The sequence below is a fragment of the Penaeus monodon genome, chromosome 17 (genome assembly GCF_015228065.2).
Source record: "Penaeus monodon isolate SGIC_2016 chromosome 17, NSTDA_Pmon_1, whole genome shotgun sequence".
Lineage (NCBI taxonomy): Eukaryota > Metazoa > Arthropoda > Malacostraca > Decapoda > Penaeidae > Penaeus > Penaeus monodon.
The window spans coordinates 41,938,393-41,946,410 of NC_051402.1; positions in this window are offsets into that span (position 1 = coordinate 41,938,393).

The following is an 8,018-nucleotide window of genomic DNA, read 5'->3' on the forward strand; positions in this document are numbered from 1 at the left end:
TTTCTTCTTCTTTGTCTAAATCTCTCTCTTTTATTTTATTTTCCTTCTTCTTCTTCTTTATCTAAATCCACTTCCAAAATTCCTTCCTTTCCTTTCTCTTCACTAACATGTCACTATTCACTTCACTCTTTCATATTCAGTCTCACTTTCCCACAAGTTTATTTCTCCAGTCATCTCTGATATTGCCTTGTATTTTCTGATGGAAATTTTTTGATTAATATTAATACAGCCTTTAGGGGAGAATATCTTTTTAATATAGCCCACCAGCTTTAGTTTTATTTAACTCATACTAAAAGATTTTTTTTTAGATCTTTAGGTCATTTCGAAACGCAATAAGACCGCAATATTTCATTATTTAAATAATAAACACGATAATGATAAACTAAATATTTACCCGTAAAGAAGTGGGTCGTTCGATCGATGGAAATAGCCAGTTACTGTCACAACAGCCTCGTTCAACTGCTTTTTCCCTATTTCAGAACCACCCCCTTCAAAGCCATCGTTGGGGTTGTGCTTTTAACAGAAAGAACTTCCCATGGCATTAATTTATTCTTGCCACCCCCCCCCCTCCCCCCCCCAAAAAATAGAGATTCCGTTCTCGTAATCTTTAGTACATTAAAATATAAAGACCCACTCTAACTCGGGTATTTATTAGTTATCACCCAAAATACATTAAACAAAGTAAACCCTGTGTGTGTGTGTGTGGTGTGTGGTGGTGTGTGCGTGTGCGGGGTGGGGTGGGGTGTGTGGGGTGTGTGTGTGTGTGTGTTGTGTTTTGTGTGTGTGTGCATGTGTGGTGTGTATGTATGTATGTATGTATGTATGTATGTATGCATAAAATACCTATAAGTATATATATATATATATATATATATACATATACAAATATATCTATATATATGATATGTAATAAGTAATGCACACACCACACACACACACCACACACACGCACACACACACACACACACACACACACACACCACACCGCACACACCACACACACACATACACACACAACACAAAACAAACACACACACACACACAAAACCCCACACACACACACACACACACACACACACACACACATATATATATACATATATATATAATATATATATATTTTAAAATATATATATATATAAAATATATATATAATACATATACATATACAAATAACCCGCCGGACGGTTTAGGCATTATCTTGCAAAGATAAATATAGATAGACAGACCGACAAACTGAGATAAAAAGATTCATAGATAGATAGATAAAGAGAGATAGACGAGTGGATGATACAAGAAAACCAAGAGAGAAAATCACCTTTAAAAAATCAAAACCAAATAGCAAAGCATTAATAAAATAACAAAACATAAATTTTGCAAAATCCTTGAAGATTCTACCACAGTTACAACAAGAAGTTTTCACGCCTTATTATTAAGTATTTTTATCATTCTGTTCATCTACTTCTAAATCCATTAATCAATCAGTTAACCCTATCAACACGTATGGCAAGAATACATGCCTGCCCATTGTAATACAAGTTATTTATTGTATTGACACATAGATGGCCCTACAAGTGCTTAGTTGCCAAGGAGTCATTTTTTAGCCCTACCTATCTCCCCTGTTTCCCCTTTTTTCCCTTTGAGTTTTGGAAAGTGTTTTTTTGCATTACTTCACTGTTTTAAATGTTACCAAGAATTTAAAAACAATCTAATTATCATAAAACCAATAACAATAACAACAGTATAAAAAAGCAATTATATAAAAAAAAAAAACACATTTTCCCGCCAATTCAAGGAATGGGGAAATCGGGATCGGTCACTAGGATCTACTGATAGACTCTTTGCTGGCTGAGCACAAGTGGAGCCATCTATATGTAACAAAATTCACGAAAAACTGCAGAGGACAGAACAGAAATCCGTGGTGGGTTTGGGTTATATCGTTATATATATATATATATAATATATATATATATATATATTATATATATTATATATATTAAGAGAAGAGCCAGAGACACAGGCGCTCCTCGAGTTGCCCCTTAGGGTATTCTGTTATATTTTGTTCGCGTATATTACCAGGTCTTTCCTTTAGAAAATATATGATTGGATTTTTTTTGATATCGTTTAATTTTTGGTTGATGTTGGTTAATTTTTTTTTTTTTTTATTAATCATTATTTTTTTTTATTATTATTTTTTAAATTATGAGTTTTTTTAGAAAGTTGAAAGAGGCGTTTTTATGTTTTAGGTCCAATGTGTTCAGGTCTCTGGTAAAACAGAAAATCATATATGTACTTTTCTTTTACTTTCATAAACTACAATAATCCACATTGAGAATACATAATCCATTTCGTATGTATCAGTATATATAACAGATACCTAGTTAGAGTATCTGAATTAACGCTGAAACCCATTACCATATAGAATCTCATTGATAGTCTTAAAAGTACTTATACCCTTGAAGAGACGATCGAAATCCATTTAATGGTATCAAACACGGTCCTCTTGCGTTATGGAATTGAGGAAAGTGTAAGGGTGATGAAGTGACTCGCTTTCCCTTTTTTATTAGCAAAAAGGGAAAGATACTTGTTTAAGTAAAAGACCAGGCCGCCCCCCCCCCCAAAAAAAAAAAAAAAAAAAAAATATATATATATAATATATATATATATATATATATAATATAATATATAAATACTTCTAAAACTGTAAAGGGACATTTTTTTTTTTTTTATTTTATCTATTATTATCTTATCTTATTATTATTATTATTATTATTATTATTATTATTTTGTATGGCGTGTTGTTCATTTGTTCATTTCATTTGATTCCCGGCTCTCTGGTTATTCACTAGAGAGAGAAACCCTTTCCCCCATCCCGATGATGCGGGCTCTATTTGCAATTCTAGCTTGCCTTGCGCCCATCTTGAAAGAAGTGTCAGCGTGGCAGGGCTTGTTTTCCCCTGGGATTTCCATATGTCCTTATGACGTCATATACCCTATACCATATACCAGGATTAGCTGAGAAATGAATATTCAGGAATTTGTGAATATTCATCAGCAGAAAAGGGTATCAAAAATACAATTTCGTTTTTATTTTCTGGATGGTTCCTCTTTTTGTAAACAAAAAAGCGTCTAAACAACTTTTCACACCAAATATATTTTTCTATCATAAACATATAAAAAAATTAATCAAAAATTCGATTTTGCAGGAAGGTTTATTAGGTTAATTTTATATACTGTAAACATACGTACCCTGACAAATAATAATAATAAATAATAAAAATAATAATAATAATAAATAATAATAAACATTGTATATAGATAAAATAAACTTAGATGAAATCCCATTACATCAGAATGAACATTATCCTTTTATTTTTTAATATCAAACATCACTGGGTGTCGGTTTTGGCTCTTGATATTACCCTCCTCGGAACCACCCAGCTAGTTGTTCGAGTCGAACCAAGCAAACATGTATTATCTCATTCAGCTGTTCGAACGTGCATGCGTCTCCTCGAAGAAACGAAAAGACTTGAGTAATGGTAATAGCGAAAACTATGATCAGATTTTAACACAGTATAAAAAAAACATTCATGAATAACCGAAGCGAATTAAACATACTGTTTCGAAATTCATCAACAAGTTTTGATTGTACATTTCCATTGACGCTACACGCACACACGGACAATGACAAAGAATCTTATTCACTGTAGCCCTACTGGGGTTTTGCATTCAGATAATGTTCTATAATGAAGAATATAATGCAGCATGTTTTCTGTTTATTGAATCAGTGTTTAGTTCAGGTGAAAAGAAAAAAAAAAAAAAAAAAATTGTCTCAGGTATTTTTATTTGATTAAGCATAGACGTTTAAAGCGTTAATTTTTTTATTGTTTTTTTGTGTGTGTTTCAAAAAGTATGCAGCTATAAGTGATAACTGTTGTGTTTAAATAATGGTTGAATAAGTGTTGCCGTTTCGATAAACTAACAATTCCAGGAATCGCAAATTTGAAAAATATATACAATTAAGAATGATCAATACTACATGCTTTGTTAACTTAAACAAAATGAAAAATCAAAGGGCATAGGTAGCTTCAAAAAATGGATATTGATTACTTATTGCTCATTCTACCAACCAGACTGTTACAAACAACCGAGGGTTTTCGCCGCATCAATGACAATATTTTTTATACTATGTGTAAGTTGTTACCAGATGTACAGAAATGGAACCCAGGTAGTGTACTGAAATATAATTCCGGAACTACACATATGCAATATACATATACATAAGCAAACAGTATGTAAAAACATAGCATATAAGCAAGTTTGCGTAAAATAAGTGCATGAACTGGTTATCTTCATGAAAACTAAGCCATTTCACATCTATGGTAAAAGAGGCACTAAAATCTAAAATAAGGAAGATAACAGGACAGAGAAGAGAGAAGATCGACCCTTCAAGTTCCCATCGTGTTTACCTTGCAAGAACCAACAAAAAGTGTAACGCTTGTGAAAACGATATGTTGCAATTACCAGCGTCTGTTTTTGCCGACTTTTTTTAGATTTGTATTGTTGATATGACAAAAGAATTCATTTTCCCCTACGAGTATTAAGTAAATTTGACTGGTCACTTGCATATATGACTCGTTTTGGGGATTAGTAAAACACAGAGTTGGTAGCTTAACGTTATATATTGAGGAGGACCCACGTGGCACTACAGACGGTTGTTCACATTACAGATATAAAAATTTGCTATTAGATGGCGTACATAAATGAAAACATACTCTTAAATGGGTAACTTAACAAAATAAATTTCACCTTATTCAGATAATATAAACGTATATCATGACACATGAAATAAAAGTATCCTTATGCTAAAAAACCATCTTTGATTATTCCAACATTTTATATTTCTTTTAAGTGTTTTAAAAAAAAAGTATTTACAGCTATTCCGTACAATAACCTTGTGCGCACGCGCGTTTTCCCACCGGGAGATTTAACTGGCCGTTTCCCACGACTCGTCGAGACACGCCGGTGAGAAAGATTTCATTGTAAGTGTGTTGTGTCGATTTCGGTCATTTTGAAGGCCGTATAATGGATATACAGAACAAGTAGACATTAGTCTCTATCACACCTGATATTTGGCCCACCAAGTCCCCAAATGTCGAAAAAAGTGATTAGAAACCAAGCAAGTCAAGCCCTGGACGGAAGCGAATAACTTTCGGTGTTTCGATATAAAGGTATGTGGTCTTACCCTGGGGGTCAGGACGCAATGTACGATTACCACAGGGGGTGTGGATTATGTGAAATCCGGGAGATTTTTTTTTTTTACCGAAAGGGCGGATTTGTTTTTTTGTTTTCGAAAATTGGCGCACGGGTCAGTAGACTCTCAAGAAGGCGGGGACGTCCGTAAAATTTATTATCCGATTTTCTGCTTATTATCCGCATGTCTGTTTTCTGTTCTTATTTCAGCCTGTTTTACACCCCTTAATTTCCCTGATCTACTCACGCCCTCCCCTGCTATCGGGACATCAAACCACATCAAGATTGTCGGCTGGAGAACGCGACGGATATGATCATCAGATTTCGTTCTCATCAACGAGAGCAAATCGATGATATGAATATTGTAATGGAAGACCCGATTGCCATATTCGGAAAAATTTAAACCAAAATACCAACATAAACATGATGTTTATGTTGGTCATGTTAAATCGAACTCAAAGTTAAAATGAACTATCTCATATTAGTAGTAGGCCTACATGATGAATTGTTGTCAGGGCAACAAAAGAAGTCGAGGTAAACCTTATCGAAAAACGTGTTGGCGATGGAGGTTCATCTCGCATCTCCCTCGTTAGAATTTCGTGGTGCAGCTGTACGTGGTCTAACGTCGACACTATGGTTTCAAGATTTGGGGTAATTTCATAGTCTACTCCGTGAAAAAAACCTCCTCTCTTTGCAAAGATGTCGTCCCTCTCTCTTTGCAAAAGTCGTCCCCTCCTGAGAGCATAGGTTACCCTGGTCGTCTGCAGTGCAAAAAGGGAGTAACATTCCCCTCGGGTTATGATGGAATAAAGTTTTCCCCCTCCTTATTATCATTATTCCCCCTTCTTCTTTACTTCTACTTCTCCTCCTCCCATTCCTCTTTTTTTCTTTTTATATTTCTTTAACTACTGTTCACTTTTCTCTCCTCGAAAATGCTGGTAATTACTAGACACTAAAACTAGTTGTAGTGGTCATAATAGGATTCAGTAAGTGTGGGTTTTTAATTACCTCTCCCCTTTAAATTTTTATTTACACCTAAATTTGAAAAAATAAAATTAATAAATATGCCTAATAAGTGAAAACGTAGATTTTATCACAGAGCAGTGAAAGATAGATATCATATGTATGTACCACATCTCTTTTCAGTAAAAGTGTTCAATGGTTCAGTGGGCCAAAACAGTCGAGTCCTTATCTTCGGAATTCGAGGCTCTCTGATTCAGTTAATAATGTCGACCCCAACTATTGCTACACAGAAGGGGGCGTGGCGACCTATGGACTCTGTATGTCGAAACCATACACCGTGGGCCCAACTCAGATTAACAACCCAAGGGAATTTCGTGGGGATTTGGATGTGATAGAGGGGGTGGGCATATGGGCGAATCCGCTCATTATAGGCATTTCAGAGAGTTAAAAAGTAGAGAATTTTATAACCCGAGCCATTATTCGTTCAGGGAAGGTTCAACCCGTCACTGCGGAAGCGAACAAACCCTCTTAACCCATCTTAAATACGTGTTATCAAAAACGCACAATTGTCACAAAGATTGCTATGTGAGCCCAAAATCTCGCAGTAATTATTTACTGTGTATATTGTACCCGTCTTTACTGATATATAGTTTTATGAGACAGTTTGTTAGATATTTTATATCATTGTTGCTAGTTTTTTTGTAGCAAAATTTAAAGAAAAAAACATACACCGTAACAACTGTTTTATATATGTATTTAAAAAGAAACAAAAAATAAATTAAATAAAATGAAAACATTAACACAACTGGAGAACAGGAATAAGCAAAACAAAGCAACTAACAAAATAAACTCAAAAAGATAACCAAGGAAAAAAAAAACAAAGAGGAGAAAATGTTTAGGAAAAGAAGGGCAGGACGAGGAATGGGAAAGGGGGGCAGAAAGTAATGACAGAGTAATGAAAAGAATAGAATTAGAAAAAAAGTGACAAAATAAACATCAAAGAATTTATGCAAAACAAAATCTTTATGGTGGAGCATTTTCTATAAATACATTGATCCCAGAAACCCTGTGAGACATAGGTCTCCATCCTCCAGAGGCAAACGAGCACATCACCTGAACTAAAGCTACTTAGGAAGCTTATGAGGTCTATAGTAGATCAGCACTTGGAAGAAACTCTTACTTCGCTAGGGACCTTTTATTCTTTAGTAAAAAAGCGAATGAGGTAACAACTCAAAAGCGGGAAGAGAGATTGTATGCCTGGGTAGAATCGATTGACTCCACGACTTCCATGAGTAATGTCTGGAGGAAAAACAACAAGATTAAAAGCAATGTATACAATGTGACTCCCCACCCTCATCCAGAAAAGGGGAGCTTTGTTATCCTCCGTAAATGCTGCGAAAATTCCTCTCTCGGGGGGCAGGATTGGAACGAGACTGTGCCCCGGCAAAGGCGCCAACCAACCATGAAGCTTGTGGGGCAAAGCCCTCGGAACCCCACAGGTGATGGCGGTCCCCAAGCCTGCCGACCCCCCTTTTTTTGGGGCTGTGTCGGCGGGGCGGCAGAGTTGGCGTGCACCCGGAGTGACCACCCGAGGCTTAATCTCAGGCATGCTTTACGGGTATCACGGGAATTGAAACAACTGAGAGTTGAGGTGGCTGCCCTCGCAGAGGTGAGAAGACCTGGTAGCGGCACAATCAGTGTGGGGTGGTTACACCTACTACTGGGTCGGGCCGCAGCGATGGTACCACCTCCAGGGTGTAGCCCCTAGCCATCTCCTCGACTTCAGCCCGCGGTGTAGGTCG